We start from the raw sequence: 12,707 nt of genomic DNA, 5'->3' as shown, positions 1-12,707 counted from the left end.
CTAATATGAATGCAAGATAATTAATGTCTACAGTTACATTATGATTTTTGTGTTTATAGTTCTGTAGGTTTTGACAAACTTTTAATGTTGTGTATCTGTCATTACAGTATCCTATAGAATAGTTTCAGCTCTTTATTTTTTTTAATGTNAGGCGCCCCTGTTTTATTTATTTTTGAGAGAGAGAGAGAGAGACCGTGTGAGCAGGGGAGGGTCAGAGAGAGAGGGAGACACAGAATCTGAAACAGGCCTCAGGCTCTGAGCTGTCAGCACAGCCCGACGCGGAGCTCGAACCCACAAACTGCAAGATCATGACCTGAGCTGAAGTCAGACTCAACCGACTGAGCCACCCAGGCGCCCCAGTTCCACCTCTTTAAAAGTTACCGTGCTTCCTCCTCCCTCCCCCTCCCCCTGAACCCCTGGCAGCCACTGATCTTTTTATTGTTTCTGTAGTGTTGGCTTTTGCAGAATGTCATATGGTTGGAATCATATCATATGTAGCCTTTTTAGATTGGCTTGTTTCTCTTAGCAGTGCACATTTAAGGTTCCTCTGTGTCTTTTCTTGGCTTGACCACTTTTTTAAAATTCTATTGTGTGGATATACAACAGTTAATCCACTTTAACCTATTGGAGGACATCTTGGTTTCTTTCAGGTTTGGGAAATTATAAATAAAGCTGCTATTAAACATTTGTGTGTAGATTTAGTGTGGACATGTTTTCAACTTATTTGGGTAAATACCTAGGAGTGTGATTGTTGGATCCTATGATAAGAGTATGTTCAACTTCGTAAGAAACTGCCAATCTGTCTGTCTTCTTAAAGTGGTTGTACCATTTTGCATTTGTCCCCGCAGTGAATGAGAGCTGTTGCTCTGACTGCTCATAAGCATTTGTTATTGTTTCTCAGACTTTAGCTATTCTAATAGATGTGTGATGGTGTTTCATTTTAGTTTTAATTTGTAATTCCTTAAAGACGTAGGATATTGAGCATTTTTCCCATGTACTTCTTTGCCATCTGTCTATTTTTAGGACGGTGTCTAGATTTTTTTTTTTTTTTGCCATGTTTAAATTGAGTTGTGTTCTTAGGTTGATAATTGTTTGTTACTTTTGTTATTTAAGAGTTCTTTGTATATTTTGGATACAAATCCTTTATCAGATCGGTGTTTTGCAAATATTTTCTCCCTCTGTGACTTGTCTTGATTTTTTGTTTTGTTTTGTTTAAATTGGCAAATGATGGCCAGGAATTGGGCTTAGGATCTAGTTTAGGCAAGGGGTTAGGATTTTGTATTTCAAATATAAAGTAAATTTAGGAATGTTTATAAATAAATCACAACCGTGTCACCTATCTTTTATTTTGTGATCATAAGAGCAAATCCAGCTAATTTTGGAAATTTTGGGGCAAATTCAAAGTGGGAAAAGGCTACTAGTTATCTTGGGGATTAATGTTTCAGTACAGTTCCTCAATTTTTCTTCTTTATCCAGTGTTATGGTTATGTATATTTCTGCAACTCTGTCACAAAACCTGTGTCATTCACCCCACTTCTTTTTTTTTCATCTCACATCACATCAAGAAGAAGTACAATACTTATATTCCCATAACTTTTATTACAGTATATTTTTCTATCTTACTGTTGTTAATCTTTTATTGTGCCTAATTGGTAAACTTTATCATAGGTAAGTATGTATATGAAAAAACAATAGTGTATATGGTTTAGTACAGTCCTTGGTTTCAGGCATCCACTGAATTCTTGGAATGTATTCCTTGCAGTTAAGGTGGGAGACTACTGTAGTTCCTTTCATGGACTCTTGTAAGTAGAATCTGGATCAAAGATTTTTTTCTTTAATGTATATTTATTTATTTTGAGAGAGAATGAGAGTGCAGAGCCTGACATGGGACTCTGTCTTATGAACCGTGAGATCATGACCTGAGCCGAAATCAAGAGTTGGTCACTTAACCGACTGAGCACTCAGGTGCCCCTGGATCAAAGATTTAAGACTCTTGGCGCATATTACCTGTTTTTTCTAGTCTGTTAATTTTTACATTACATTAAGGAGTTTAATGATGTGTGCAGCTTAACAATTTTTTGGTGGCATTTCCTTTAAATTTAATTTTTATTTTAGGATATTGATAACAACGTTATTTGTCATCCCACCTCTAAAAAAGGCATTCCTTTTTTTTTTTTTTAACGTTTTATTTATTTCTAGGAGAGAGAGACAGTGTGAGCAGGGGAGGGTCAGAGAGAGAGGGAGTGCCAGACTCTGAAACAGGCTCCAGGCTTTGGGCTGGCAGTCAGCACAGAGCCCAACGCGGGGCTCGAACCCACGAACCGCGAAATCATGACCTAAGCGAAAGTCGGACGCTTAACCGACTAAGCCACCCGGGCGCCCCTAAAAAAGGCATTCCTATACTTTGTTTATCAAAATTGTTGAAGCTTTCTTTACTTTTCCCCAAGTATAAACAGATATATCCAAGTAGACGTGTTGTCTCACTCTGAAACAATCATGTTATATGTTACCTACAAGTTGTCTTTTCCATTTATTTCATGGGCATCTTTTTAGGTGTATATGTACACCTACTGCATTTTTTCAAAATTTAATTATTATTTATAAGTATTTTTATACTGCATTCCTTTCTGTTGCTATTTAATGTACCCTTTGGGATAGCCTTTCTTTAACCATTTGTCCATTAATTCAACAAATATATGTTGAGTACCTGTCATGTTTAAGTTATTGGAGATAAATATTAACCAACAGAACATACTGGAATCTGGAGCACCTGGGTCAGTTTAGTGTCTGATTGTGGCTCAGGTCGTGATCTCGTGGTTTGTGAATTTGAGCCCTGCATTAGCTCTTTGCTGACATGCTGACAGCTCGGAGTCTGCTTGAGATATTCATTCTCTCTCTTTCTCTTCCCCCCCTCCCCCCCCCATTTCCCCTCCCCCACTCCTGCACACTCTTAAAATAAATAAACTTAAAAAACATACCAGAATCTTTCACCTCAAGGAGCTTACATGAAGTTAGAGCTTATATTCCCCTATTTATGCTCATTATTCATACTTTCCTTTTTGCTCTTTTATAAGATATTATATTGGATGTCTTTCTACGTATCTTTATATCTCTGTGTACTTGCAGTATATTCCTAGCCACGGAATAAAAGGGTACATGTTCAACATGACTAGTTTCTGCCAACTGATGCTGTTTTCTTTCTTTGTTTTATTTTACATTTTCCTATCCCTTGGAAGAATTGTGCATGTTTTCAGTATTTATTGGCCATTTGTACTACTCTGAACTGCCTATTCTGATTCTTTGACCATTTACCCTCTTATGTCATCTTGTCTTACTGATTTGTAAGGGATCCTGTGTGTCCTGGTTTTTTTTTTCTTTGTCCCACATAGATACTGCACATGTTTTCTCCAGTCTGGTATTTACCTTTTAGATTATTTTTCATTTCTCTTTAATTTGGAGTTTACAGAAAAGTTGTAGCACTCATATAAAGAAGTACTAGGTGACCTTCAGTCATATTCTTCAAATGTTACCATTTTACTACATTTATTTTTCTTCTTTTTCATTTAAAGCTATATATTTATTTTTTCTGAGCAGTTTGAGAGTAAGTTGTAATAGATATGATGCTCCTTTACACCTAAATACTTTGGTATATATTTCCTCCGAATATTTTGTTTTTTACATTAGCACACTGCAGTTAAAAAATCATGAAATAATGTTGAAACAGTATCTGTTCTATAGGTCTTACTCACATCTCACCAGTTGTCCCTACATTGTCCTCTAGAGGGAAAGAAAATCCAGGATTTTGCACATTGCATTCACTTGTCATGTCTCTTCATTGCTTTTTAACCTGGGACAGTTTCTTATCTTTCTTTGTGTTTCATAGTATTGATACTTTTGAAGGAGAGGAGTTACTTTGTGAAGTTCCCTCTTCTGTGGTGTTTCCTCATGTTTAGATTGAGGGACTGTACTTTTTGGGGGAGGAAAACCATTGAAGTGATTTCTTTTTTTCAGTCCATTGTCATCAGGAGGAACATGGTTGTGGTTGAGTCCCATTCTTGATGATGCTAACCGTAACCATTTAGTTGAGGTGGTGTCTGCTACTTTATCCACGGTAGCGTTACTTGTGGGAGATAACTGGTAAATTTCCTGTGGGGTTTAGAGGCTTTGAGTCTGTGATTATGGAAGTAACCTCCTATTCCTTAAATTTATGCTCACTAGTTTTAGCATCCATTGGTGATTCTTCCCTCTTGAATGAATTATTTTTTAAAAATTAAAAAAAAAATTTTTAATGTTTATTTTTTGAGAGAGCGAGCAAGCCAGAGAGCGTGCACGCATCAGTGGGGGGAGGGCCAGAGAGAGAGGGAGACACAGAATCTGAAGCAGGCTCCAGGCTCTGAGCTGTCAGCACAGAGCCCGACGTACGGTTCAAACCCATGAACCATGAGATCATGACCTGAGCTGAAGTCAGGCACTTAATCGAGTGAACCACCCAGGTGCCCTTTGAATTAATTACTAATACGATTTAGCAAATGGTGATTTTCTAGTTCCATCATTATGTTCTATATTAGTTGACTTTCTACTGTAAGAATGAGCTTTTCCTTTGGGTGTATATTTTCGTATTATGAATTCATGAATTTTTAGCTTATTCAACAGATTATAATCCTTTACTATTACTGTCTTGGTGCTCAAACTGTATGAGATTTGTCCAGTTGATGATTAACTTTTATTATTATTACTGTATTTTTTAATATTTTTATTTCTAGGAGAGAGAGAGAGAGACAGCGTGAGCAGGGGAGGGTCAGAGAGAGAGGGAGTCACAGACTCTGAAACAGACTCCAGGCTCTGAGCTAGCTGTCAGCACAGAGCCCGACACCGGGCTTGAACCCACGAACCGCGAGATCATAACCTAAGCAAAAGTCGGACGCTTAACTGACTAAACCACCCAGGTGCCCCTAACTTTTATTACTATTATTTTTGGTGGGTATGTATAATATACAAACAAAAATATGCTAATTTTTAACGTGTTGATCTCTTTAGGCTTCTGTCTTTTATAATGTACTTAGGGAAAACTCTCTAAGCTTTAAGTCTGACTCCCCACTCTTGATCATCTCAGTCCTATGATTTTCTAACCTTTGCCTCTTGCCTTCTGATTATTCCATTGCTTCTAAGCACCACACTTGGTGAGTGGCTGGCAATAGAGGGGAAAAAGGTGCAAAGAAACAAAGGAACATAGTGTAATGTTTACTCTGCAGAGCCCAAAACACGACCATTAAGGCATAGACACTTCACTTGTGGGAATTTAACCCTTGGAAATGGATATGTTCTTAAGTGTTCTCACACTTCCCTTTTCTTTTCAAGCAGTGTGCTAAGTGTGTTTAATCTTCTAATGGTTTAGGATATTAGGAGCATTATTAGCATCATTACCTTTTTTTCCTCTCCCTCCTGTGGGTGATGCCTCTTTATACCTTCTGAATTAAACAGGATTCTTTCTTTTTAGGCACAATGACGCTAGAGTCTAGACTACTTCAATTTTAAGAGTTTCTGTGTTTGCTTTTTATTTGAACTTTTTTTTTGCTATTTCACTGTTTTTTGCCAGCCTGTTAGCTGTACAGTCTTGCTGTTGTCAATATTTTATTGCTTCTACTAGTCTCTCCCTTCTGATTTGCTGTGAGGTTGGGAAACCAAATACAGTTTTAGTTAGCTGCGTTTAAATAAAGAACAAATTCAAGTGTGAGGCCCTGGGAATTTCTCTTTTAATATTATTATTTTTAAATGTTTATTCATTTTCGAGAGACAGAGACAGAGTGAAAGTGGGGGAGGGCCAGTGAGGGAGGGAGACAGAATTTCAAGCAGGCTCCAGACTCTGAGCTGCCAGCACAGAGCCCAATGCGGAGCTCAAACCAACAAACTGTGAGGAGATGACCTGAGTCGAAGTCGGACATTTAACCGGCTGAGCTACCCACGTGCCCCACCTGGAAGTTTCTCTTAGTGAATGAATGGGCTGTATGTTTTTTGTACATAGCTTTTAATGACAGTATTGGTGGCAATGAGGATCTCAAATGAAACAGTCTTTTTAACTGCCATTTGAGATAGGTGGGGCATGAGATGTTTTATCCTTAGTGTATAGAGGATGAAACAGGTGGTAGTAATATAGTTAGTAATGAGAGATGGAATTTGAAGGTCTATTCCCTCCAAATCCACTGAACAAGCATTGTTTTTAGTAATATTTCTTTACTAATACTTTTCCTAGAAAGCTGTACTGTACACTGGCTTTAGGTATGATTCTTTTATTGACTTTATTAAATTTAATTTAAAAATGGAACACATTACTTTTTAGGCAGATCATCCAACACATAATTTTCTTTCTTTTTTTTATAAAAAAATTTTTTTAAATGTTTTTTATTTATTTCTAGGAGAGAGAGAGAGAGACAGCGTGAGCAGGGGAGGGTCAGAGAGAGAGGGAATCACAGACTGAAACAGGCTCCAGGCTCTGAGCTGGCAGTCAGCACAGAGCCCGACGCGGGGCTCGAACCCACAAACCGCGAGATCATGACCTAAGCGAAAGTCGGACGCTTAACCGACTAAGCCGCCCAGGCGCCCCAACACATAATTTTCAAGTCCCCATTGGTCTACATTGTGGGTCCCAGTCTGGAAGTGGGAAGAAGATTGACCCAATTGGACTTAACGATATAATAAAGCAGATAATTGATTAGATTAATAATAATTGGTTAATTTCATTGTCTGTTAGTGCTCTCATATATAGTGCTTTCTGCTTGGAACCCTTCTTGCATAGTTGATTACCTCTCAGTTTTGAGATTAAAATGTTGGATCCTCAAAGAGCCCCCTTCCCTGACCTGAAATTACTTCCTTCTTACTACTCACCCTTCCTTAAAAAAAAAAAAAAAAATTTTTTTTTAACATGTATTCATTATTTTGACAGAGTGTGGGCGGGAGAGGGTTAGAGAGAGAGAGAGGCAGACACAGAAACTGAAGCAGGCTCCAGGCTCTGAGCTATCAGCACAGGAGCTCGAACCCATGAACCATGAGATCATGACCTGAGCTGATGTTGGATGCTTAATGCACTGAGCCCCCCAGGCGCCCTCCCCCCCCCTTTTTATATCATATCACCCTAGTTATTTCCTTTATGGATGGCAGGTAACTGTTTTCTGGAAATACTTGCTTATTTGTTGTTTGTTAATACTCAGTAAAATATACAAGCTTTTTGATTTTTATCCTTCATCCATCTTAAGAGTTTATCCCACCTCAAAGGCATGTGTTAATGCTTTTTAGACTCAGAGCACCTTCCTTTGCCATGTCCAGGGACTAGGCTGTCTGAATTTAAGGGCTTCTGTGAGGGCCACATGCATTATTTAGCTTTGTATCCACAGAACCTGGAATAGCAGTAGTGTACAATATGGCATAGTTTCAGCAAGCATTTGTGAAATGAATGGATGATTTACATTTACTATGACTATGTGGTAAGCACTGGAATGACAACCTGTTAGCTTTTTCACTTGAGAGTTATGGTTGAGGCTCATAGTCCAGTGTGTTTTTTATTTATTTATTTTGAGGGAAGTGGGGGCAGAGAAAAGGAGAGAGAGAAGATCCCAAGCAGGCTCTGCACTGCCAGCATGGAGCCTGACACGGGGTTTGAATTCATGAACGGTGAGATCATGACCTGAGCTGAAATGAAGTATCCGGTGCTTAACCGACTGAGCTACCCAAGCACCTCAGTCCGATATGCTGTTTAGAGAGCGTATGGCCCAGTTACATTATTGCTGACTAATGATACCATGCTTTGAGTATTTTGTAGTAGAATTTTTCAGTTGCAGGATGGCCAGTCTGTCCGATTTGATGCTGTAGAAAATAATTGAAAAAAAAATTGTAAATATTTAATCTGTGAATCTTACCAAGTGGTAAGATCTTATCAAACTTGTGTCTGTGAACACTCTGGCAGAGCAAAAGACATGCAGGCCCATATTTTGTTTGTTTTTATTTTATAGCTAATGTTTCCTTTCAGGTTCTATTTTTGGCATAGAAGCTGCCTTGGTGAGAAGCCGCCTTGGTGCGGGAAGAGCAGGCAGCTAGCCGCCCTGACCTTGGCGGAGTTTGTCTTACCTGCCAAGTAGGGAACACACTGGGTGCTCGGTAAAACCAGGGGAGGGGAATGATGTGGCTGCAGGTGTGAAGGGAAGATGCACCGCCTTCACCCGGGTGTACCTGGCAAGAAGCTAAGTACTGCTTAACTCTTTGCTTTGTTTGGAATTATTTTTGGAATAATTCATGTGGTCGAAAAAAGAATTATAGAAGCTGGCAGAAATTGAGGAAAATTTATCCCCTCCTGCACGCCTCGCAAGGTGCTGGTGAGAAGGTGTTTGAATGGTTGATTTTGCCCTTCATCCATGTTTAGAGTCTGTCCCGTTTCAGGTGGTTCAGTCCTGCTGAATCCTTCTGAACGCCTTCCTCTGCCACACCCGGCAACTAGATTCTCTGAATTCAGGGACTTCTCACATGGTTGTTTTTAATTTGGTTGCCTTCCTTTTCCTAAAGTGATTTAAAAAGCCCTTTACATATATGGAAGGCTCTGTGCCTATTAAACAATAGCCCTTTTCTGCCAATCATTGAAAGGTAAAAGGCTTAAAAAAAATCAAACTGTATACATTCTTTTGAACTTGAACTGAAACATCTGTTTCAGTTTTTTTGTTGAAGTTATTTCAATCAAAATACAATGATGGGGAGCATAAGGGAGCGACAAAATTATATTATCAACTTATGTACAAAATAGACAACATGCCTTTGAACATGCTGATGATTAAAAAAAAAGACCAGTATTGTTTGTGTTTTTAAAACATTTTATTTATTTATAAAAATTCATTTATTTATTTTGAGAGAGAGAGAGAGGATGAATATAGGGGGAGGGGCAGAGAGAATTCCAAGTAGGCTCCACAGTGTCAGCAGCTTGGGGATCAAACTCCTGAACTGTGAGGTCATGACCTGAGCCAAAATCAGGAGACACTTAACTGACTGAGCTACCGAGGTACCCCGGGTATTGTTTGTTGTACAGTCACTAAGGTGATTTTGCTGATTATATGTCTTTTTAGAATGTCATGGTTCAAGCATAACTCCATTTGGCAGGTAGGAAAAATGAAGCACACAAAAGCAATTTAATCCAACACTAAATAGAAAATTAGAAGAAGCTTATGGATTTTCTTGTTCTACCTAATATTTTATCCAATTAGAAATGTATATAGAACCTCAAGGAGGACGACAAAGTACTTAGTATGGTTTTTTGGCAGTACATAGTAACTGCTTAATTAAATCTTGCTATTGAATTATTCAGGGAGAGGGTTTGTTCTCATTACTGTTAATGTTTATTTTGATGGTATTTGTCTTTGGAATATAGAAACAGTGCTTGCTACTTGTATTAATGTTGGTGAGAGGAGAATTAATTGAATTTCAGCACAAAACTTTAGAAGGTTTTTTGCAGTACAAGGTTTTGTTTCGGATTTCTACTTTCTCGACTTTAGGCTCCCCGTGGTTTTTAGATGAGAGAAATTGAATCTCTGAATCTGTTTTCTTCAAGGGACTGTCTCTCCCTTTTTGGCTATTTTGCATAGAGGTCTTACTGTATTAATACTAAGTTTACTTAAGTATTTGGTAGTAGATGGTTTGTATAGTATCAGTAGTGAAATGTTTAATATATTGTTGCAGTGAGGTTATATTTTTATTTTTAATTTTTATTTATGTATTTATTTTTTGAAGATTTTATTTTTAAGTAACCTACACCCAACCTTGAGAGCAAGAATTCTATGAGCTTTTGACTGCGCCAGCCAGGCGCCCTGAGGATATTTTTGATATAATTTTGACATGAACATTATATGTAATGAATTAAATTTCTGTTTTTAAACATTAATGACTGGAAATATTTTAATCTTTATATGCCAGGGATTCTGGGATCTTCAAGTTTGCCCCCTTCTTATAGAGCTGCTGGTGTAGATGCAAGTTTATCTCAGTGTTAAGAAATGCCATTACCCATTCCCTTCCCCCATCCTTGCTTGGGAGCCTGGTTTGCCTGCAGCTGCAATGGTAGGCATCTTTCAGGAAGTGACCTTGGCTTGTATTAATCAAATTCAGAACACACAGAAAAGCTTCTTGCTAACATGCTGACTTGATGTAAAATTTTATCGCATCCATTTTCTTTCAAAATGAGGCCATCTTGTAAAAAGAAGATATACAGAAGACTCCTCTAATTTAATATATAAAAGACACTTCTGCAGTCCATGTTTTAAAAAAAAAAACTAGATTTTTAATGAAGATTTTTTTTTATTGGCAAATATGCATAAACATCATGAAGGCTTGGGAGTTGTTACTAGAAAATTACTTGTTTTAATGCTAAATTAAAAAACTTTATATATCCATATCAAGTTTCTTTATTTACTGATTTAACAACTGACATTAAATTCCTGTGGAAACTTTATACACTATGGATTTATTTTGAAGTCCTTTTGCAATAGGTATATGTAAAGTAAGGCACTTTTGTATATTAGTTACCTCTGTATGTTCAGAAATAACTAGTTTCTTAATTTTGCTAGCTTGGGTAAGAAAATGAGTATGTTACACGAAATCATTTTCGTAGGCAGTAGTAGTGCCTACAGGGGCTTCTAAATAGAAATTTAAATTTTTAAAGCCAGCAAGACTGCTAAAATCTGACCACCTTATATTAATGAAAAACATTATTAACTACCGATTCACACATCTGCTTATTTAGGATTTAACTGATCTTTTTGATAGAGCAGTTAACATAGCTGTTTCACTTTTATCATGTAATACTTCAAAGAAATCTAGTTCTTAAATGTAGGATAATTAAGGTTTGTATAGGTACAGATCTTCATTTTACCCTTGCTCAATGTTAAACATAGAATGTCAAATGTGGTATTTAATGGATTAATTTAGTGATGTTTACTGCATTTGTAGATTTACATACAGTGAATGAATGAATTAGGGAGCAGTTGTCTGTATTGCCAGAGAGTTCACTCTTGAGTTTATTGTATGAAAGAGCACACCTTGGTACTGAAGTGTTTGGAGAGGTGAAATACGGTAAAAGAAAGCTTTAAACCTTAGGAGGTAGCTGTGCCTGCATTTTGGTAGATGCAGAGTATGAAAAGGACAGGAGTGTTGCATGTGTATATTAATGATTTGGAGAAGAGGTAGGGAATTTATATAGGTAAAAACATTGGGATGTGGATAAATAAATACTTAAATGTCTTCATTATTTGAATAACTTTTAAAGCATTCATTGGAAACACACCAACATCTTTCATCATATTATAAACTGTTCTTAGAATTGCAGCCTCTTGGAGATAAATCTTTCTCCTTAACCTGCTTAGGTTCACTCTTTGTTTTGATTTGATACTAGCACTAATGATTAGTTTGTTAGATATTACAGGATACAGAAGCTGGTTTCAAGGAGAAAGATAATTACTTGATCATTTCTTCCCTCACATACCTGTTTAAAATACATGGTCTTAAGTACAATTGTCACCTTGAACTTAAAAAATATTCTTTGCCGTCTCCCACTCCTTCCCCCTTCCTCCGCCCCCTCAGAAAAGACGAAGAAAAAATGAAAAAGAAAAGCCTAACAAGAAAAGGAATATATGCAGTTCTGGTAGCCAATGAGTTAATGTTCATTTGCAGCCTGAGGGGTCAGCGTACAGTGTCTGTTTTCTGATTGGCTGCTAAGAGGTGAAATTGAAACCACTGTAAACTTTTGACCCTGTAGCAATTCTTGTGGAACGCCTTCCACTGGTGGAGCCCAAAGCTTCGCTCAGCTCCCCACCCAACCCTCCCACCCCCTTTCCTGTATTTATTTTGTGTGATCGTGCAGCCCTGCATGCAGTTTTTCCAGGAGAGGGGGAGAGGAGGCAGAGCAAACGCCATCAAGTGACTTGCTTACATGGCCGTGCTAGTGACCATGTTGGTGCTAAGTGCAGCTCAGCCAGAGACTGGGGGGCTTGCTAACAAACTGGGCTGCCCGCTGGAGCTTTTAGTTTCCCCCTTCACCTAAAGGTAATTTAAAAAATGCAGAGTAGTTCTATTTACTGCCATTGTTTATCTGTGGATAGTATCGTTGTATAAGCAGAATGTATGGCATAATTTCCTGGATATGCTGAGTTAAAAATACCTTTGGTTTTTAGCAACCCTTTTATATATATATTCCATTAAAATTTCCTACGTCTCTTGTAATTTTTACACAAATGACTAACAGTTTTACAAAAATTTTTTCTTCTTTGCCTTTGCCTTTTATTTTTTATTGTAAAGAAAGACATTTTAGTTATGATAACTGGAAAATAATTATAGAAATTATCTGTACATTTGAATTTCATTAATTCTCTCTCTGCTGAAGTAAAATGGTTTTGAGTTTGTCTTTTTGCATTAAAATAGTGCTCTGCAGTTACCATAGCAGTCCTATGAAAAAGGCAAGGTAGTTCTTTCTTCTAATATTCTCATTGGAGGGGCATCTGGGGGGCTCAGTCAGTTAAGTGTCCGACTCTTGATCTCCGCTCAGGCCATGATCTCATGGTTCCTGAGTTTGAACCCCATGTCGGGCTCTGTGCTGACAGCTCAAAGCCTGAAGCCTGCTTCATATTCTGTGTGGGGGGGGTCTCTGTCTGGCTGTCTCTCTGTCCCTCCCCTGCTTGTTCTCCCCC

This window comes from Crocuta crocuta, unplaced genomic scaffold, assembly GCF_008692635.1.
Source record: "Crocuta crocuta isolate KB4526 unplaced genomic scaffold, BGI_CrCroc_1.0 scaffold71, whole genome shotgun sequence".
Classification (NCBI taxonomy): Eukaryota; Metazoa; Chordata; class Mammalia; order Carnivora; family Hyaenidae; genus Crocuta; species Crocuta crocuta.
Note: the sequence above shows the minus strand (reverse complement) of the source record.